Below are 22465 nucleotides of genomic sequence, written 5' to 3'. Positions count from 1 at the left end.
TTTTAAAGATCACCAAAGGCTGATGAGACACAAAGTATTTTTCTTATCTTTATAATACAGACATAACATCAAATTTCCATTACATTAAAATACTTAAATATACATTTCCAGATACAGACGGGTAGTGATTGGACACTGTGTCAAAGCTACAGAAACTTAGTCAAGGATGATAAAACTGCACATGTTCAAGCAAGATGGCTCACTACAGCTTTATGTAACTCCCTGTAATATATCTATATATGTCTTCCTTTAAAGGAATTAGGCTATTGTGATGAAACATCTCCAGATCTCTCTTCTTTCAGAACAGGATTAGGAGAAATGGTTCATTTCCATATTGTGAAGGAAGAGGTTTTGCATATTTTGGGGGACTAAAAAAGGTATATATATATACACCAGGGGGCGCTATAAGATAGCAAATGCTGTGCACGAGTTAAACAGTAAAGAAAAATGAATGTTCTCTTCCTATTTCCTTATTGGAATAAAAAACCATTCATGCAGGACTTTGGCATGAATGGTGAAACTGCTGCATGTGGTGAAAACACACCTACATCTGTGTGTTGATTTAATAAAACGCCATAAAGTAATTATTTGTAGTCTGTGTGTGTGAAAACCTTTCTTGTACTTGAACATATAAATGAAAAATAAATGTTGTCGAGCAAATGTACTGAGTGAGCCGAGCTGTAGGTGTCTGGGTGAGACAGTGAAGGCATCATCGCTGGAGGCTCGGAGCTGCTGGAGAGGCGACTTCTGGTGGACAGCCCACTCCTGCATGTAGGCACAGAGGTCGCAGGCAAGAGACGCACCGCTTCATGTTGTTCTCAAACAGCCTCCATGTAGCTTCACTCGACTCTGTCACAAAGCCGCATGATTGAACGAAAGGAGATTATGACAGAAAACACCTGGGTGCGGCACACTTTGGAGGAAAAGGTTTCGCTCTACGCATTTTTGCCTTTTGTATTTCCTTGCTGAATGTCGTGGACATTTTGGATTTTTTTTGTTTTGTTTTAATGCCCTGTGTCATCAAGTCTTACCAATTAAGGACTTCTTTTTTTTTATTCGCGTGTGTTTTGTTTGAGTAACGGTTGGGAAGGTACGTTACTTTAAAGTCTGAAAAACAACTGGGGACGACAACGTTAGACAACTTGAGCAGAATGTGCGTACTGGGCCAGCTCCGAGTCGCTCTTTAAGTGGGCAACGGTTGCTAGCTGCTAGCACTAGCACACACAAAAAAAAACCCTAAAACGAAGCTGTGAAGCTAGCTAATGCCCACTTCTTGAAATATCTTCTGGATATCGTCTCTCTGCTTATAACCTGGACACCATTACACGACACGCAGACTCGTCGGGGGATTTAGGTGAGTGTCTTTTGTTTGCGCAAGTTTACGCTTCTCGTCTGTGGGGCCCCCGTACAACATGCTAACATGAGAGCTAGCTCAACGTTTCAGCGCAGCGTAGCGTCGCCCGGGTCCCATTCTGATGCTGTCCGACTTGAGTCTTGATTAATTCAGTCAGTTTTATCGAAAAATTATCATGTAACAGCCTCATTTGTACTCTCGTTGTTTAGCAATGGCTGTGACTGTATTCCCGTGGTAAAATGGTGGTTGGTTTTGGACGGTAACGAGAGATTTAAGCAGCTGTCTTGTCTGTATTTTCGGTTGGGTTCACATCAACAGCTGTACGTTACATGGCTGCCTATTTGCAGTGTTGCTCGGCTGCCTCTTATCTATTCAGGGTCACCAGTATATCCAATGTGACGCAGAAGGGGTACATCTAAAAATGCCAGTCAACAAACCTGTATGTGTTTTTTTTTTAACTGATATCCTCAGTATAAGTCATTAACCCAACAGCTGCAGTGCAACAGCAGCAGTCACATCTTTTGTTGCGGGGCACCTTCAGCCCTTCGACGGACCAGGAGGGATTAGTGAGCTGCTATACACTCAACATATCGGCGTTTTCATTTTCTCACCACTTCACTAATCAGATTACCATCCCCACTTAACTCCAGTGTAATTTAATCCCGTTAAGATTTGAGATTTTGAGATGGCGGAGCTAATCTCTCAGGTTTGTTTTTTAGGGATTTTTTTTTTTTCAGCAGGTCCATCCATGCCCGTCGACTTTCTGTTTTATTTTTCATAAATCATCTCTTTTTTTCTGGGAAATGCTGTCAAGAGAAGCAGCTCAGAGAAATATGAGGAAGCCATGAAGCGGATAACATTCAGGTGTTGTTTTGTTTTTTTTCTACCTGAATTACATCCGTTAATGCTTCGTGGCTTTTTTTTTTTTAACACACCAATGACAGCATGACACTGTGCTTGCAGCTGTAATCTTGCCCATCTCTTGTGAACAGCTATGAAGCTATAAACCAAGACAGGCTCGTCACTGTACAAACAGCCGAAGTGACCCTTGAAACTGACAGGATGGGAGTGCTTTATGTTGCCAAAGAAGAGGACACAGGACATGTTAAAGGAAAAGGTCACCCACACATTAAAATTCAGTCATCATCTGCTCACCTCCATGTCGATGGAAAGTCGGGTTGAAGTTTCTTGCTCCACAAAACATTTCAGGCGCTTGAATGGATGGGGACTTGTTTTAAAACGTCAAAAAAAGACAAGTGACAAACAGTTAATGGCTCCACACAGCTCATCTGGCCCAGTGTTCCCAAATTGATTCGAGAAGACGTTATTTACACCCTTTTCAAAGCCGAAATCTCTCCTGTTCATTAAAGCTGCTAAGCTAAAAGCTTCTCAAGTGGCTGCACAAGTTTGACCGCGTGTTAAGGGTGTAAATATTGTCTTTTTAAAATCAGTTTAGGATCTCGGGGCTTCTGGAGACTTAGATTACGCCAGACGAGCTTTATGCAGCCATTTCATGTTTTTATTTCTGTCAGGAGATTTGCTGTGTATATCCAGAAATGTTTTTTGGGGACTACGAAAACTTAACCCGACTTTCCATCAACATGAGGCTGAGAAGATAATGACTGAATTTTCATGTCTCGGTTAACCTATCCTTAAACATAGACTGTAAATGGCGTAGGCATCTATAAATGGCTATATAAATGTCCTCCATCCTGCCTGTTGAAATACAGAGAAGACCTCAGCTGCCTTCACACTCAACTGACTGGCATTGTCATGTTGTTAAACAGTAACTGATTAGCCTTCAAAGGCAGTCCTTGCTGTAATAAAATGTAAACAGAGACTAGGACATATCAGCTGCCACTTGTCATTGTTGTTGGCCCACTGTCCAAGAACTGGTAATCAGCTGTTTGTAGATTATTATCCAGGTATTCACAATAATATACACCGATGATATGCATGAGTTTTGGGGTCATTTCCTCAAACTGTAGAACAAACAGTTGTCCTATTCCTCAGCCCTTCCTTTCCACGTTGCAGTTTTTGGTTATTTGTTAAATGAAAAGTAAATATTGTCATGCAAGAGTGATCTTCAATACATACACTGCATAAATCAGATTCACTGCAGTGGTATGTTTCCATGGAAGTGTTGACGCCCTGTGTGTGTTAGCTGAACATTTAATTTTCCTCATTCCTCGTATGATCATTTACAACAGACCTTATCTGCAAAAGATAAGGTTCGCTGCCCTGTTCTTTTCTCGCTCAAATGCCAAAGTAGTGTTTTTATAGATACACTTGCAAAACACTTTGTTGTGCCACTTGGATACCGAAAGAAAGCAAAGACTTGACAGTAGCTTTTTCAACAAAAGTGGCATGTTTCCTTATCTTCATTCTGCCTAAAAAAAAAAAAAAGTACTGTGGCTGCATAATGGTTAATCCAAGTCTATAATGCTTCTATTGTGCCCTTTTTTTCCCCATATCTCTTTATCATACTTCGAGTTGGACAAATAAAACTCTTGAAGGATTAAGCCGAGGTCACTGAGGTTAAAACCTTTTTTTTAATTTCAAACAGGCCCAAATTGTTTTGTTCAGCAGTTATAAAACTCAGACATGTTTTCCTTTATTGCAATACCTTTAAAAGCCCAATGAAATGTTATCTTTACTTCCTTAAGGTGACGTAATTCCCGCTGAAAGGGAACACAGTGATTGATCATCCTGGATTGTGAACCAATGGGATATCGATTGAGGAGAAAGAGGGTCAGAAGAATGAGATGGCTTTTTGGTCATGAGTAGAGTTGGTGTTGAATGAATGCTGAACACTGACTGTAGGTGTGTTTGTCTGATGACACGTTATAAATGCTTGGAAAGCTATTTTTTTTCTCCATCTTCTTAGATATTCCTGCTCATGTGACCATATGAGCTCACATTTCCTCTCCCATCTTCAGCAAGTCGAGCCTCGAAGCAATTCAAAATTCTTTCTCTACACTCGTGAAAAAAGGAAAGAGAAATATGCCAGAGCAATGTGTAAACAATGAGGTTGTTGACGTGGACCGAACAACACGTGTTTAATGACTAAACGCTCATGTGACATCGCTGACGAGTTGGAGGTGATGGTGTTGAGCAAACCTGTGAGGAAAAAGCTGTTGAGTTAGGAATTGAGCCAGTGTGTGCTGAGGCAGTAGTTCTCAGTATGAATGTGCCAAGTTGTTCGTAATACAGTACAGCTGGCAGGTGATTTATTTGATCCAAATTTCCTTCATGCCATTTTGTTTAAACTGTATCTTTAATAGGTTCACAAATATTGTCCTTACATCTATCTACATGGAAAGATCACAACGTATTTAGATGATGCTCTTGAATAGATTTCTCATTTTCAGAGATTTGATGTGTTTTTTGTTGTGAGACTTTTTGTTGTGGTTGCAGCCCTGCCCCCCTTCGCTCTTGTAGCAGGTGCATACAGAGCAAGCTGTTGCATGTGTTTATTTTACTTTCAATCAATGGGCTAACCTCAGTGTTTTCTATGCTAATGATCCTTCTAGAGTTGATTCCATCAGCTTAGTAAGCACTCATTTCCAGTCTCTCAGTTGTGAAGATTGGCTTCCTTTTTTTGTCCTCTGTGATAAATAATTGTTTATTTTCTGGTTTTGTACTGTTAAAGATTAATCAATAGTGAAAATACATCTCTAGAATACAGATATTTATTAATGGGCTTCAAATTTACACAAGGCCCCACGAAAACAAATTCATTCTCAACATGTGGGAAGCAGTGCGTCATGAGGAAAGAAATTGGGGACATGTGCTCTGTGCTGGAAACTGTTACAAACTAGTCCAACTGGACCATGGTAATATTATCCTCATAACTTTTTAAGTGAGCTCCATTTAAACATGACTATCAGATGATGTTAGCTGGTGGACCACACACACACACAATCAATTTCAATTATTTATAGTTCTTAGCATCAGCAGCTTTCTTGTTGTCGATTAAAACATCTTTGGTGTTGTAATGGTCCTTAGAGACGTTATCACCTTAGTGAGGAGGCTAAAGATAGTGTCCTGTGCCTACTGCCGTCATCTATGTAGTCACACATTTTTGCATTACAAGTTACTGAGAGGAAGACAGAGCAAGCCCCTTCAATTTTCAGTGTGTGTCACATCTATTCCAGTTTGGCCACATTAGACAGAGGGTAAATAGGGTGTTGACATTTCAGCTACTCTACATACAGCTTCAGTGTTTGAATTGGTGCGACATCTTTGTTTAAGCTATGCAGTGTCTATGCATGTACTCTGACTGGTTTCAGTAATGGTTTCTCTGTGTAGTGCTTGTCCTATTCCTTAAAGCAGGTGAAAGCGGGCAGTAGAGTTCAAAACAAGGGATGATTTGATTATAGGCTGTGACTGCAGTTTTGAAGTTGCAAGTGTGGTCATATGACCAAGCAAGGTCATGGGATTAGTCAGCCACCTGAGGAAGACCATTTGTGGTTAGACCATGTCATGCCGATGTTGAATAAAGGAAGAACTGGGGACAAGATGGCAGTTTGCAGGTATTTATTTATGTTTTTATGAAGATAATTCTTGCAAAGCACCCACAGAGATTTTATGGATCATGTGCGTGCGCCTCTGGATGATGGCATGGGGTTAGGGGACTTTTTAGTGTCACAATACTGTCTTCATAAGGGTAGATCACTTGATCTGGAGCAGGCTATATTCAGACTAGGGATGTCCCAGCTGATATTTATAATTTATAGCAACGTTTCAGTCCCACTGACCTTATTTAGGCTATATAAAAAGCACCGACACATCTCTCTCTCCCAAATGTCTGCTTTTTAAAATATTAACTGTTCTGTAGGTGAAAAATGTCTACTCTTTGAGTGTGATTGATTTATGTGTATTTTTCAAAACACTTGTAGTAGGTGGATTTTATTTACAATCTGCGGCTTGTCTGTGGCACCACAGCAATACTTAACTGCCACTTTGTTATTCATTATGATAAATCAGTCAAACATATAAGCCAACGTTTATGGATTTTTTTTTCTTGGTCTGTTGCCCACTGGCTGAACAAATGGCTGGTAATGCACATTAGTAACTGTAGATGTCAATATTGAATGAATAGCCCATTAAGTGCAATGAAGGCCTTTCATGCTGTAGATGGATAGTCCGTAACAAGCTTTGTGAGTCTGTATTTTGACTCTGTGAAATGTGAATTTGCATAAATTTGACCTGCTGTTCTATCTGTTCTAATATACATCTGTGCGTTCAGTTTGTCCCCTATGACTTCGCTGCTTCTGTGACCCAGTTTGGAGAAAAATCTGTCTCTCCCTCTGACAGTCTTGCCGTCTATCAGCAGATATGTTCATAAAGCCAAATCCTTCTTTAGTTTGGCTGATTAAGACACCACATAGGGGCATGTTCTGAACTGCTCCAATCTCCCCTACATAACATTTGTGCAATTTGACATTTATGTAAAGGAATGTTTGCAGTGGAAGAGGAAAAGAAGAGGAAAGAAATGTCGCCTATGTAGACGTAAACGCTGTAAGAAACGGTCTGTTGTAATATCAGCTACCGCATCATATCTCTGCTATAAGCTGCCCACATACTGTAAAGCCTCACTGGTTTTATGTGCTGTAGGTTGGGCGGTGCGTTGTCTTCAGGGTGTCTACAAATGATAAGCGATAAGTCTGAACTCAACTCTGCATTTGGCTAGGGATTGAGTCAAACAATACCTCATCACTAAGGCATGTATTTTATATAACGTAGAAACAAGACATGCATAATTCATGCTAAAGAAAAGTATAATATCCTAGTCGGTGTAGTATTCCCAACGTAAGGAAAAAGAGGGTAAGAAACACACAACTCACAGAGGCAGTATTTATAATAAACTTAATATATATTATTACATATATATTGTAGCTCATTTTTAGGCAAAATCTGGCCGTTAAATTGGGTTACCAATAAATTGCAGTGTGCTAGTTCAGTTATATGATTCATTATCATATTAAATATATATGGTGTTTCAAATACCATACACAGAAATTTGTTATGAGGTTTGGGACAGTGATCGGGCTCAGTGCAGCCTGGTTCATCCATATTCATGTTCATTTATATTCACTGCAGAAGAACAGGCAACCAAAAAATCTGTTTAAAACTATTGTGTACTGATTCTTGTGCGCTGGATGCTTTTTTTCCAAACATGATATTACTGTGATTGCTGTAAATACCTTATTCTAGATCTATACATCAATGTCATTTTCACTTTTTAATCTGGATCTGTATGTTGCATGTTGCATTTATAGCTGGATTGGAAAAGCCAAAAACAGTTAACCAGTTTCATGAGGCAGGTTGCCCACAATTGATGTTCTAGTAGTCTGGAGGGATGAAGTTTCAGTCCTTCTACCCTTTATCATATTATCCTAAATTTACAGCCAGTTTAGGCTGGTTGCAGCTCAAATGTGTTTTCTATTGAGTCAGCTAGAACAAACAATTTAGGTGTTATTGCAGTGAAGAGTGCTTGAAAACTAGTTAGCAAGCAAGCAGAGGGGATGTAATGGATAAATGGTTAGACCGTCCATATGTTTCCCCCTCCATGCATTGCAGTATACATTTTTTTTCATGCTCGATAGTCAAATTATCATATACATCACCTCTATTTCCACCTCTCATCATCAAAACAAAAGACTGTCCTCCATTTTTGGCTCCCAGACTGACATTAGAATTCGAAAGTAGACTGTCTTGTTTTATGATCTTGTACAGGGCACCATAATATTACTGTTGTCGCTTCAGGAGATTGTGGTTTGTTGTTGCCATGTGTGTTATGCCATCAGCGATGACACGGGCACAAGAATTACATTTACATCTGCTTACACACAGACACTACAGTATAACTAAATGGCTTTCCACTGCGGTCTATGATGTATTTTACCACAGATGTGGACACAGGCTCTGACTACCTCCAGTTGTTTGCTGACTCACTGCATCCACAGCGTGTTTTGGGTGGAATCACACTTGTTTCAGAGCTGTTAATTTGTACAAGGATCACTTTAGTGCAAAACGTTAACAGCCCATTGTTCGCTTAGGCTGGCGGTTTAATTCAAATGATATAAAATCTGTTCTGTGTGCACAGGCAAAGTGGTAGGTTTTCGCCCATAAAGAAGCTCCATGACTGGCGTTTAATCGCGGCAGTGTGCAGTGATTTACACAGGCTGAACAGGCACAGGCTGGTCAGCAGCACCTTGTTCACTGACCCTAATACACCACTGCCTGCCTGCGATGTCATGTGACAGATTGCAGTTTTAGTAAAGCTCTGTGTTTACAACTGTTTACTACTGCTGCTAAAGAACTTACAAGTCTCTTAAGTCTCTTCCCACCTTGATCAGCAAGTATCACCTTTCAGTGTTGATGTCATTCAACGAACACACCTTGTAACTGCAGTGAGTGGACAAGACTTAGTGTTTGTACACAGCATTGTGTTTGACACCAGTCTGAGAACAAGCCAAATTGGATTTCAGTTTACAGTGTTCTTCACAGTCTATTAGCAGAGCAAAGGAACAAACTGGCCAGGCCAAGGAACAGAGAAACTGGTATTACTAATACACAATTAGGCCAGTAATGAAAATTAACGACATTATTACCATAGCAAACAAAGCAAACATCTCTATTACTTGGTTGGTTATTATTTGTAGCTCCTACAGTCAAACTAAATTAAGATTAGTCAGGACAGTTTTTCCAAATCTTCCCTTGACATCTTCACCCCAGTGAATTAAAGTTCACAGAGAGATGGGATGCACACAGTCAGATTGCAGAATGAAAACATGAAATGGTTTATTTATCAGCAACAATTTTTGTATTTTTTCCTGATGCAGAAGCGCATAAATCTTGTCGTGCACAAGACGAAGTACTTCCTCATTGACAGAGCTCATGTAAACAAGTCACAGGTGATTTCCTTTCTGCTTTTGGTTTCACAGTATATGGCTGCAGTGGTGATGGGGGCTGTGTGAATCAAAGGCAAATGGCTGCAAGAAGAGGCTGATGGTGTTGCTGCAATGTGCACCTCTCTCCCTCCCCCACCCCCTGTTTAAAAATTGACACTTCTATTGCTTTATTGCAGTGTGTGTCAGAGGGAACTTTTGTTTGGCAAGATTCAGTATCCCAAATAGATGAGATGAGGATAAAGGCGCCCAAGAGGAAGTGGAGCAGAAACTAATGAGTGTCAGTGCAGTCCAATGTGTTAGCAGCTGATTGGGAGAGCCTATGAATAAGTCAAAATTTCTCTCTCTCTCTCTCCTCCCCTCTTTTCTTTCCCTCCCTCTTTCCTGCTCTCTTTCTAAAGCTCTATTGTGCTCAATAAGGATAGCGGTGGGATGATCCTATCTGTTAGTGTGTCTCAGATTAGCTGGCAAGGCTAATGCTTTTCCAGACATGCAGAGACGATACCTTTTGTGTTGTGGTCTGACCTGAGGAGCAAGATTATGTCACAATTCAAGGCTGAGTCTTGTTCAAGTTCTTTACATTTTCTGTGTGTGTGTGTTGCACAGATCATTTAGCTGTGCAGTCCTCGGTAGCAAAACGAAAACTGCTTGTGTTTCTCTCTGTGTTTCTTGTGTGTCCTCAGGCAGGAGGAGGCACATAGGAAGAGCCTGGCTATTTTAGTATATCATAAACTTAATAAATTCCACCACCAGTCAACTGCGTATAGGTTGTTACGGAAGTATTTGCTGACAAATCATTTTTTTGTCGAACATACTGAACATTAGCTTCCACAGTTGCGAAGCCAACCCCTAACGAGCATAACTTTACATGATGAGAGAGGAAGAGGTTTCTTTGACCTAAATTTGACTGCTAATTATCATGCGCCATGGAACATATAAAAAAAGATCTTACAGGAGCTTAATCTAATCCCATTACGCGGTTTGGATTTTGGCAGTTTTCCATCATCACTCCCAAAGGATTAGAGGAATGGCCAATACAACAACAATATGTATTTTAAGAGGCTAGGCGTGTAACAGTGCGTACTGCAGTGCATACTGCATGGTTCAGTATCTACCATGGTTTCAGTGTCATAGTTCTGTATGTAGAAAAAAGCATTTTTGTCATTTATTTTAAAAATTTAAATATTGAACAGCAGCTCATAGGCCATAAATATTTAACAGTATATTTATTGTATGTGATATATAACAGTCCATGCACTCAGCTACTGTCATATTGCCATTAAAATGTCAGCAATGCTCCATGTTTATCCTGTTTATAACTCCTGAACAACAGCAGCTTATGTTTGTTTATAGAGGCAGCACAACAAACTCAAATATTCATGTAAAGGCACATTATAGCAGGGCTCAAGCACTCCGTCCATAAGCTTAAATTCTGTATTCTCGACGGCCCAGTATGGTCGCGTATCCACAGGGATAAACACTCCTAGTTATTGCTTTGGTCTGATTCTGCACTGAGAGACTGCCTGAATGCAGTGAGGAGAAGGATCCTGTTTTACATTTCAATAATTGGAAATGTATGAGGGTTTTTTGTGTGTATTTTGTGTTTGTTCTTCTCGTATGTATATCTCAAAAAAGCCTGTTAAGCAGAAACATCTCATGATGCAGTAAAATAGTTTGAATACCAGTTCCGTTAAAAAAAGAATGATAAAAAGATGTTTATGTTAAACAGATGAATATCTGTCTGTTTATCATTTACATGGGCAATACACAGCTCTGTTTCTTACTGATGGAGGGAACAGTGCAAGGGCAATGAGAAATGTATGGTAAGAGTTATAAATCTATACGAAGCAGATGAAGAACCGTTGGTGTTTGTAGGGTTTGCTTTATATTTGGTGCTTACGTTGTCTTTTGTACTTTTTTCTTTAGATAAGCAAATTGTTGCTGTTGAATCTATCATCTGCCATCCACTGGCATCCAGGCGCTTGAGTCCTAAATGACAAGGTAAGGCAGCCAATTCACGTCAGGCTATTTCCTATTGATATTTATTTCTTTTTTTTATTACCCAAGTAGCTCGGCCCTGCAGGTTACATGCTATTTAGTGTTATCAAACAGCCTGTTTTGTATTAGGCTGTTGGTGATGCCTCACTTACATCAGCAACAATTGTGAATGTAGTGTGCGCTTTGTGTTTTGGATTTTGATTTACATTTCTATCTTTTGAAGCAAATGCGTCAGTATGAACAGTTTTGCTCTCACAGCAGTGGTGTATTTTTGTCAAATATTAGTCCAACGCTGACAAGAAACAACAAGTGTGCCCCACCCTGTTCCCCTGTAGGCCACGGTACATGATACACCTGCCAAACTAGCTTTGTGTGCAGTCAGCATCCTATTTCACCTTTTTATAAAGGTGAAAAAAAAAAAAAAGCTATTATGGCAGCATAGTTATTTCAGACCTCATTGACAATAGAATAATGTAGTTTAAAAACTCCCGTTAGATGGTGACTTGATACAGAATAGCTGCAAGATAAACACAAAGATTCATATTTTCAACTAAATACTGCATAGACATCACCACTCATTAGATTTAAGGAATGCTTTAGGGGAGAAATAATAAGTTTCACAAGTTTGAAAACTAAAGAGTTTGGAAATAAAATGACCACAAATGAAGACGAAATTATAAAACTTGAAAGAAAGCTAGTTATCAAAGAGTCCCCTAGCTACAGCATGAATTAACATTCTCAAATAAAGCCTGAGGAACCTTGAATACATTTTAAGTTGTCATTTTATTATCAAGGAGGAAAAAGCAGGGAAAGCCCATGCATGGTGCATTAAGACCCTTCAAAATGAAAATGGCATATATGAAATTTACATTGCCAAAAGATATATTTCATTGCATCCAAAAGAAAAAGATTATATGAGAATCTTGATGTATGTTTTCATTCTGAATGTTGTCAGTAACAAATGAAGAAAAAGATTTTAAGAAAAAGCTCCATCTTTAGATTTTATATGACCCACTTTTAAAAAATCGCATGATCAATTTGCAGCAGAACACGCTCTTCTTACATTTATTCATTATGGCGACTGTAAATACTTGTCAAAACAAAGGTCAGTAGGCTGCCTGAAGGCGTGCTTTTTGGATAAAAAGGACAGACTTGTTAAAAAGTCCCTTCAGGGTGCTGATTGTTCTTTCATGTTGTTGACATCAGCTTCATCTTTGACGCTCCAGAAACTGCTTAGATGTAAATAAGATGCTTATCATTATATGTTCAGATCAAAGATGAAGTGAAGACCTGTGTGAATTTGTTCATTTCCACAGTCACACACTCAGTCAAATCTACGCTGCCTGGGTTAGTACAGTATGTCACTGTGTTTGGATAACTTGATTACTTAATTTTTCCAATCTGGACTGTGTGGTCAAACCGAGAACGCATTTTTAGACATCTAGACAGTCCCCCCAAAAGCCATTAAGACAGTTTGTCTCGAAGACACTTTGGATGCACATGTCTTGTGACCCAAAAGTAAAGACTACAAGAGCAGATGACAGAAGACTTTGTTTCTTAGCCTTACTGACAGGAACAGGTTTGTCTTTCAATGCTGGAAGATTAAAAGTGCAACATTTCCACATTTACTTGTTGGACCACTTTCCCGTAAGTCATAGCTGCTCTGTTTGCATAACTTTCACACGGCTGCAGGCCTAGCATCAATCTACATTTGATACCTGGATCTAAACCAAGGCCAGCACACTAGTCTCTAACATGTCTATGATATGGATTACTTTTTCTCTTTTCCATAAACTAGTTAAAGGACTGATATATGTTCACAATTCATTCGCACATTAGCAATGGCTTTTTGCTGCATTGAATACTGCACTAGAATTTGACAGCAATTTGCATAAGGTTGGAGCTCATATTGCTTTGGAAGTCCTCTTTTCACCTACGCCGGGCTCAAATCCTTTAAGCCTTGATTCATAGAAGATGACAATCGGTAGTTTGTTAAACCGTAAAATTCCTGCTTATCTGTTTTCACTGAACCACAGCTTTATCTTTCGAGGCCAGTCTGAAATTGTGCAGGACTGTTGAGCATTAGCACTGATGTTGCAATCAAGGTTTTTCTAATTAAGTTGAGATTCCATGTATTTTAAGATATGCGAGAGATTTTGAAATTTTTTGCGCAAACTTAGTGTTGCCAGCATTCATGCTACAGACGGATTTTTCATACTCCGTTTCCATAAACTGAGTAGTAGCTCTCAAAGAGAATTAATCGGTAGAACAGCTGTATCTAGTGATAGACAGTATCTACGGATTGAATTAACTGTCCTATGCATGTGATCTTATATCTAACTAGAACATCTAATTGATTATGCCATGCCCACACTTTCAGCTGACGGTGCTTTTGGCTCTGAAGCAATTTTGCCATTATTAGACCAACAGAAGTTTCTTGATGATGTCATACAGTTGTAGCTAACTATTGTTAAGTGACTTTAAACTGCAATGAGTGTTTTTTTTTTTTTTTTCTGGTCACTTGGGAGAAGTAGAAATGAGTGTACAGATTACCAGCTTTTAAGTTTAAATGTCAAACTTGTTGAGAAATAAATGCTTATTTGTGCAGCCAGCAGTTGAGACGCGTTTCTGATGACCTGCTGGATATAATTCACTCAATTTTAGCTCTGTTTTTGGTCTCACCAAGTCCTGAGGGAAATATCTGGCTTTTTAGATACTAAATGCTCTACTTTGTTCACTAACTATTTGCTGTGTGTCTATCTGCTGAGATGAGCAGGTACTGTTTTGGCTGGGCAGCTAAACAGTAGACTGAAACTCACTATAAAGCACTATAGAGACTAGCAGACAGCAGATTCATGTAAATCTGTTGGTGAGTCACTAAGCGTGACCCCTTTTCATATTGTTTGATTGTAACTTGATCCATTGATCATAGCCACCTCAAAGAAAACTAGCTTTTGTTTCATGGATATATTGATATTCCACAATTCACGTCATTTCGTATCTATGCATCTTTCAGGTGGCAATTAATATTCATTATTGTTAAGAATGTACATTTAACCTCTTTGTTCTTTGCAAAGCTTCTGTTTAAAATTGTAATTCATCACCTAACTACATGACTTTTTGGGCTGTTCTCTGTGACGTTATGTTTGAGAATGGGAGAGACTGGATGCCATTTTTTGACCCATTTTTCCATTTGACTTTTCATTGTTAACTTTTTTAAAACGGTATTTAATGAGCAGAGTTTGTGACTTTAACAAGGCATTATGGGGTTGTTCTCCATTTCCATATTCTCCAGTAAGCTAACAAGGAAAATGCGGCAGTTGTCTGCATGGATACATGCCTCTGACCTGAATGTGTCTGACCTGGTTATTGAGACTTGGCACACTGCATCTCGCTCCCTCTGTCTTTCTCGCTCACATGGAGAAACAGACAAGCAACTGTTTCTGATTTGTAGCCCTTAATTTCTGTTAACTGTTGGAAGCCTTATCATTCAAACATTGATATAACTGAGCAAGGTTTTTAAGAACTTCTTCTCAGGCAATGTCCATTTATAATTTAAAATATAGTAAATATATTTGAGAAGACGAATTACGTCAGAAAGCAAAAGTAAGATATTTACCTTCACTGTGAGCTGTGTGCATTTTATATTTTTATGTCTGGCTTGCTTATTGTCTATCCATTCCTCTGCTTTTTCCATTCTTGACCATCTGTGTGAGTAGCCTAGATCAAGAGCAGATACCCTCCAGCTCCTCTCGAGCTCTGTGAGTTGGAAACGAGACAAGCAACATTGGTCTGCAGCACTTGAACTCACTGTAAATTTTCATCAGCGCACTTATTTCACTGTAAAAACTAATCGGCATGCTTCTCTCACATGTCGTGGTTCAAAATAAATTGTTTTGGTAAATAAGGTTACTTTGTATATACAAAGTGTCACATGGGAGTGTGATTTTAGTGGGGAATGGATGAGGTTCTGAATGCAGAGTCAATGCCAAGCACAATGAACCCTAAAGCCTTTCGTATACTGCTATTTATGTGGCTGTCACATGCTGCACCATAGCAAAATGGTTTGGAAATAATCCATTTTAGATGAAATCTGAGAAACATTGTGCTGAGATAATACACTCTCATCTTTGCAGTAATGGCACTCTATATTTTATGTGATATCCATAGAGAGAGAGGTGTCAGTCTGTAAATGTTATGGCCGGAAGGTTATATTCAGGATTTGGACAAAAAGAGCAAAATATAAAAGATTATATGTAATTTTTAATCAATAGAAACATTTCAAAGGCAATGGTGGATGTGCAAAATGTCACCATATTAACAGCAGGCTGTTTATTTGTGCTGTATCATAGTGTACTCAGTCATAATACTGTGCATCACGACAGGAAGGCAATCCATTGTTTTCGCAGGTTGCAAGGAGGTGTTATTGGCAGGTTCTGTGCCAACCTTTAACCTTTAATTGAATCAGTTTAACCAACCAATACTGCTCTACTGTTGATTGAATGAGTGATTTGAAAGTATTATTGATGCACCATATGGATTTTTTTCAGCTGATACCGATAACCAATAATTACCGGCCTTTAGTGATAAGATAACCGATAATTTCACATTTTTGTATTTGAAAAAGAAGTTCCTGACCTTTAGTTAGAGTATCGGCAATACAGATAAATAGCCAAATGTATGTTAATGTGACAGAAAGCCCTCATCTTACTGCCTTTCTAGAGTATTTTATATTTAAACATTATGTGCAAATCTACTGTAGCAAAGACCCTGAGCACTATGATATAGTCTCTACTTCAGCATCCCTAAAGTTAGTGTGACATTGTTAATAAGAGTTAATGTCTTTGTTCAGGTCTCCTCTCTGCAGAAATGAATCTCAGGGGTTCATATTTAACTGGAACTCATATTTAATTAAGAAGTTAGCAGCAGAGGGGATTTTTGAGCAGAGTGCTATTTATAACTAACAGGGCTCTCTCCTTCCTCACCCTGGTTAAGTCTTAATGAGGAAGAAACTGCTCTCTGAAAAACTGCATGAACAGCATCAGACCTAAATGTATAGGTTTTCTGACATATTGCAGACATGTAGTTAAAGCTCCAAGCCTTTTTAGCTTCTCAAAGATAGTTATTTTAACGAGTCCTTTAATCAATTTTCTACGCTTTAACGGGAAAGGTGGGGAAGTTCAGGAATCACCATCCAAATGATTTCAAATGAAAGTTGGCCAGTTCACATGATGCAACATTTATGCAAACAGTTATGCAAACCATTCTAGCAGGTCAGCAGTAGACCTGGTCCTCCAGTTGCAGCCTTTTGCCTATCACATTTTGTTTTCTAAATAGATGACTCTGTTGTGGGTTTGTAGCACTTTTTTTGTTCATAAAGACCTCTCAAATATTGGGACTACTGTAGAAATGGGACATCAAGCGATAATAAGAGAAGGGAGGAAGAAAAAGGCATTCGTGTAGAACAAGGAGGGAAAGGAGCAAGAATGATGAGCAGGGTGCTTTGCTACAGAAGACAGCCAGCTCACAGTTGATAAAGCAGCTAGTTCATTGGATAAGGCAGCTCAGCACTCTTTCATGCACCAAAGTCAAATATCTGCTCCGCCTTGTCAATAAGCAAGTGTTCCCTCTGTTTCTTATGGAATACTAAGCAGGTGGAAGTATTCAGTTAGCCCTTACAGAACATACATTTCCCCATGCTGCACACATTTAGTGGAAATCAACTTTTCTCACAAAGCATTTGAACTGTGATCAATAAATTCTAGTAAAACTGAGTTTTAAAAGAAAACTCATTGGTTTTCTCACTTTATTAGCCTACGCGACCTCAAAAGGACACACATTTGCAAAAAATCACCACGTCCAAGCGATCATGCTTTCTCAGATAAAAGTGCACGATTTTGTCTTTGCATAAACTATGAAATTGATGGCTGACGTCAATTGACGGCTGTGGCGAGCTCGTCTCACAGGATACCCTGTTGCACATCTCAGCAGAATTGTCGTCAGCGTTTATGTCGCCAGGAAGTGGCTTTGTAGAAACACAACAAGGTAGTGCATAAAAGGTTGTGGTTGTAGTTCTTATCATGGAACTTAGTACAAACACTTTTTGACCTGTAAATGGAACATTACCTTTCTAAGCCATGCTTTGTTCAATAGCCAGATTGACATTTAGATCATTGATGAAAGTACTTGTATTGTAGCTGTTGACTGGACGTATTTTGTGCAACTTAGAATTATTTTCATTGTGATACGTTTGTGTTGTTGGCAGATAATTTTGAGAAAAATATGGCAACTTGAATCCTGATTCACACCTAGTATATCACTAAAAAAAGGTTGATTACTAAAATGACCTTTTCTGCGGTTCTTGGTGAGAGATAATTAGTCTCTCTTGCTCTACAGTCATGTGTGGGATTATAATCTTCAAGAGAGCACACCATATAGAGATGATGCAGAACGTGTTGTTTCATTTCCTTTTACTTCTGTTTACTCCATGTGTTTGTTTTTGTTTTTGTTCAGTAATCTGCTAGATCACTGCCCGATGTGCATTACATGAGATTGGTATGAAAGTGGCCAAAACAGATATTGTTGGATGAAGTACAGGGACGGAGAATATTACAAATACAGGCATTCAAAACACTTTTTAGCACTCCACTTGTAAAATAGACTTCTGTCCCCAGTAAAGTAACATCTTTCTTTCATTCATAACTAAGCTGTTCTACATCTGATTACTCACGAGTCCATTCAGTAGATCTCACAGCACAGTTAGTCATATCATAAGAGACTGCATGACAGCACTTGGTAAGCACTCCTGTTGGTCACGCAAAGATCAGATGACTTTGTACACCTCATGGCTCACTTACAAAGGCCATGTTTCCATAAACTTATTTTTATGTGCATTTTAAATTACAGCATTAGAAAAGCTTGATAGAAACGGCATCATTTAACAAATTCCTTAATTTTGCACTCGCTTTTGGTGGTTTTTGCCTTTTTCAAAAAAGAGTTGATGCATTTCTTTGGAGTTGAAAACACCTTTGTCTGTTGGGAAACAACTAGTTTTGTCTTCCACCCTGTTTCTTGCTCTTCTATGCATAACATAGCCTGTACCACCATATTCTGATGTAACTACGCTTTGCATTGCCTAGTTTATTCGCCTCAAACTAGTTGATGGAAAGGTGCTTTCGAGTTTTTATTATAGTTAATGTTGTATATGATGATGATCTTTTGGTTCAAATGAATTCACATAATGAAATGATTTATTTAATTCCAAAACTAATAGATGACATTATTTTTGTAAATCCCAATTTATTAATCAATTCATAGTGTCACTATTACCTTGGTTAGTGTCGAGATGCGAGGGTTGCCCTACATATTTTCTGCATACTTGACAGTTCAATACCAAGTGAATTGCAAGACAGACTGTTACCAGCTTGCAGTAAAGGTCAGAAGATAAACATGATTATTAATCCCCTAAATGCATGGTGGGGAGGACGTAACCTTTGGAGGTGGACTGCCCCATTCCCAGTCTTTCTCTGTCTCTGGGGGATCGATGACTTCTCTATAACCTCAGAGTTGTAAAAGCCTGAACAAATGAGGTGAAAATAAGGCCGCATTCATTTGCCCCAAGCCAAACCGTGTCTAAAGAAATAACGTGGGAATAATTCATTAGAGTAATTATGATAGTCATCTCAAAGGAAATCAAAATGTAGACGCTCTGGATTCAGAATATTAGAAGTCCTCTGCACTGTGAGCCAAGCTGAGTGTGCAGAGAGTAAAGGGGAGAATAAAATGCATCCCATTAAGACTTGAGTTGGTTTTGATTAAATATGATGGCTAAATGAAAGGTTCGTTGGAATATGGTCAAGCTCTATTTCACTTGATGAGAACATTATCAGTCTGTTTCTCAGCTGCAACTTTTTTAAGCTCTTTAAAGATCAGCAGGTCCTTTTTATACACCATTCAGCAGTTCTGATCATTTATCAACATACGCATTCATCCAAGTAGGCCTTCATAATATTGGGAAATGGGATTTATCAGTCAGCGCTATGTCTAAGTAGAATTTATTTGTATATTTCTTACATATTGTTGCTTACTGGTAACATATTTTGTACTAGGGGCATTTTCATTAGATTAAAACAACTTTCCAAGCTCCTTTCAGATCTTAATCAATAGTTGTAATGAACCAATAAATCATAATGAATCAGTACAGTAAAATCTGATCAAGACAAACTTTGTTTAAACTCGCTTAAAGTGTTGTTTGTGAGACAAACACAAAACCACACTTGCTCCAACACAAATGTTAACATTCTAAACAAAAAGCCTAGCAGACTTGGCTGCAGTGAGGGCGTCATTGTAGGTGGGAGGACTGCATCTTTAAACACAGGGTGTTTATGGTCAATACTGGGTATTGTAAGAGATTGTGAAACAGATAGTGCCCTGTGAGCAGATCTTCTTCCCTCTGCAAATGCTTAGTATAATTGAATTCTTTGTTTCATTTGATAAAGTACAGCACTATTGTGTACTTGATAATCTGCTCGTAGTTGTAACTTTTATTATGCTGCGCGAAAACAACTCTCTATTGTCTCCAAGATAAAGAAACTTTCATTTTTTTTCTTAATACGTATACATGAGGTGCAGAAATGCTGCAACAATAATACAGTTTTTTTTCCTACGAAGAGATGAATTGCAAAGTGTTTCTTAAACATATTCAGATAAAGAGCAATGTGTGCGTAGGCTACTTGTAAATGTTGAAATGGATGCACGTCTTGTTGTAATGTGCTCAGTCTATCGGAGCCACACTGCTCGGAGTAGAAAATTGGGATGATGCGGTAAAAGGCACTTTGTCTTTGTCACGGATCAGATTACTTACCCTCATTTCAGCACGAATTCAAAGAAAACAATCATGGTTTTGTTTTCTAGAGTCACGCAAGACCACTGAGACCTAAGAACGCTTGTGAGAACCAAAACCACAGGGAGAGCAAAACTGGAACTTCAGGTTCCAGTGAGCCGCATACCCCCGCTGCAGATACTGACAACAGTGTTGTCTTTCTACCTGTTTCAGCTGTAATTCCATCCATCGCTTCCCGTTGATTAGTTTTTGTACACATGGATTGCTCCCTGTGTTTAGTTATCAAGCCCTACTGTGGGGAAAATGCCAGCATATTGATTGCCAGCTGTGGTAAAATAAGAATGAAGTCATGGGTATGTGTCTAAGCTGTGCTTGGGACTGCTTGATTTGAGGGTATGGAGCATGGAGACATGGCTCTGTGTGTGTTAGTGAGTTGCTTAACTGTGGTCCTCTTAACTCAATATCCCACTGCATTATTGAGAAGCAGCAGTTCTCCTGTTGTGCCAGCTGGAGTTGAATGTGATGCTGTTAATTAGGTGCCCAGAGGAAAGACCTCACTAGGGACAATATTGTACACTGAACTCCAGTATAGAGATGTTCCCACCCTTCCACTTGACTACACAAACATATTTTTGTAGCAGTACTTAAAGGGTAACGCCACCAATTTTCCACACTAAAGTGTGTCTACAGGTCTTGGGAAGTACTACTGCATATATGGAAAAGTAGCATAAAGCCTTTAGTGGCTGTGATGTAATTTGATAATGCATTGTGGGTAATGTTGGCAGTCCACTGGTCTAGCATTGCACTCCTGTAACACTGTCGTACTCATTATATGATGGACAGTTGATAAAAATACGATCAACTGTCCAATACTGAAGAAGCAGATAATGTTTTTTATTCCATGCATTCTTCTTCCTTTTCAAAACCTGGTGCCTACATTACCCACAATGCACCGAAGACAGTTAGTGACATCACTGGAGGCAATTTGCCAGAATAAATTCAGCCTTCTCTAGAGCAGCAAAAGACTTTACGCTACTTTTTTCCCAATTGCAGTACTACTCAAGACCTATTAACACACTTTCATGTGTAACATTGGTGGAGTTACCCTTTAAAGGTTCAGTGCATAGTATTTGGGGTATGCCAAAATGTCATATATATTTCATAATTCTGATTTCATTAGTGTATAATCCACCTAAAACAAAGAATCATTGTGTTTTCATCACCTTAGAATGAGCCTTTTATATGTACAGAGGGTGTGGAACCGCATTGTTGCACCGCAAATTTGCTAAACTAGCACAGAGGGGACAAACCGCCTTTTGTAGATAAGGGTGAGGCGAGGGGTGTAAAGTTGAATGCAATCTGCAACCTCATAGTAGATTCCACTAAATCCTACACACTGGACTTTTTTAAAAAGATGCGTTTAAAGACTTTTCATTGTAAGTAAAAATTACTTCAGTCTCAACAGTGGGGATAGTATAACTAAAATTCAAAAGTGTTTTAGAGGTTGTAATATATTCCTTTTGTTACATAAGTTGTCAACTAGAAACTGTCATCTCTCAATTGGATATAGGGCTGCAAATATAAATCAACATGTATGTTGAACTTCTTTCTGTGCTTGATTTTGATTTGTCAGTAAATGATAAAGGGGAACTCCATGGTAAGGATATGATCCCATTTATGAATAGTTAAATCTGCATTATACAGTGGGAAGGGCGAGAGAACAAGCCTAAAACCCTCTGGCACTCCGCCCTGCATTGAGGAAGTGACTTTTTCTTTCCTCTTCCTCCAGACGGGGGCAATTCAAGTGTATCCCACAGACTCTGCAAGCTGTTATGTGTTTTTTTTCCCCCTGCATTGTTTGTGCCATAACCTCCAATATAAGGTTTCAGCTGTGACCCAGCAATCCTGTAACAGTCCACTGCAATCTGGATCAAAAGCTTCTTTCATAAGGCAAGAGCCGGCCCGTACTAATCACATTCTGCCATATCAACCAGACGAGTACTATTTACTATAAATAACACAAGCTGCCCGCTACTGTCAAATGCTGCACTTTCATTTCCGCTTAACCCGTTACACACAAATGTACATGTGCACACAGACCTCGTCACAGACACCAGCATTACCTATTGGAGCTGTTTTGAATGTTTGTATGCTTATGTTGAATTCATCCTTTTGCTCCTTTTTACCTCTTATCTATTATTCCATGTCTTAAATTGCTCCTGCATTGACAGGATTGTTGTTTTTGAAGCAGAGGCACTTTAGAAACTACTGATTAGTTCCCAAACCATTTTACTGGCTAAAGAAGAAGTAGGCCATTGAGTGCTAGTTGGCGACTGTGGATGGACTCGGTGACCT

At 39.0% G+C, this 22465-nt stretch overlaps 1 protein-coding gene across 4 annotated transcripts in view; it reads left to right on the top strand.

Moving 5' to 3' along the window:
* The first annotated feature begins 725 nt into the window (after window positions 1-725).
* Window positions 726-22465, top strand: part of erbin (erbb2 interacting protein) — a 56875-nt gene continuing 35135 nt past the window's right edge. For 3 of the 4 annotated variants that reach the window (XM_084382281.1, XM_084382282.1, XM_084382280.1), the window contains exons 1-2: window positions 726-1354; window positions 11197-11271. The gene's annotated coding sequence lies outside the window, so the exon portion shown is untranslated. The remainder of the gene's footprint in view (window positions 1355-11196; window positions 11272-22465) is intronic. The other variant, XM_084382283.1, reaches the window with a different exon arrangement.

This window comes from Pagrus pagrus (genome assembly GCF_965226575.1).
Source record: "Pagrus pagrus genome assembly, chromosome: 19".
Lineage (NCBI taxonomy): Eukaryota > Metazoa > Chordata > Actinopteri > Spariformes > Sparidae > Pagrus > Pagrus pagrus.
This window is presented reverse-complemented; position numbering and strand designations above follow the sequence as displayed.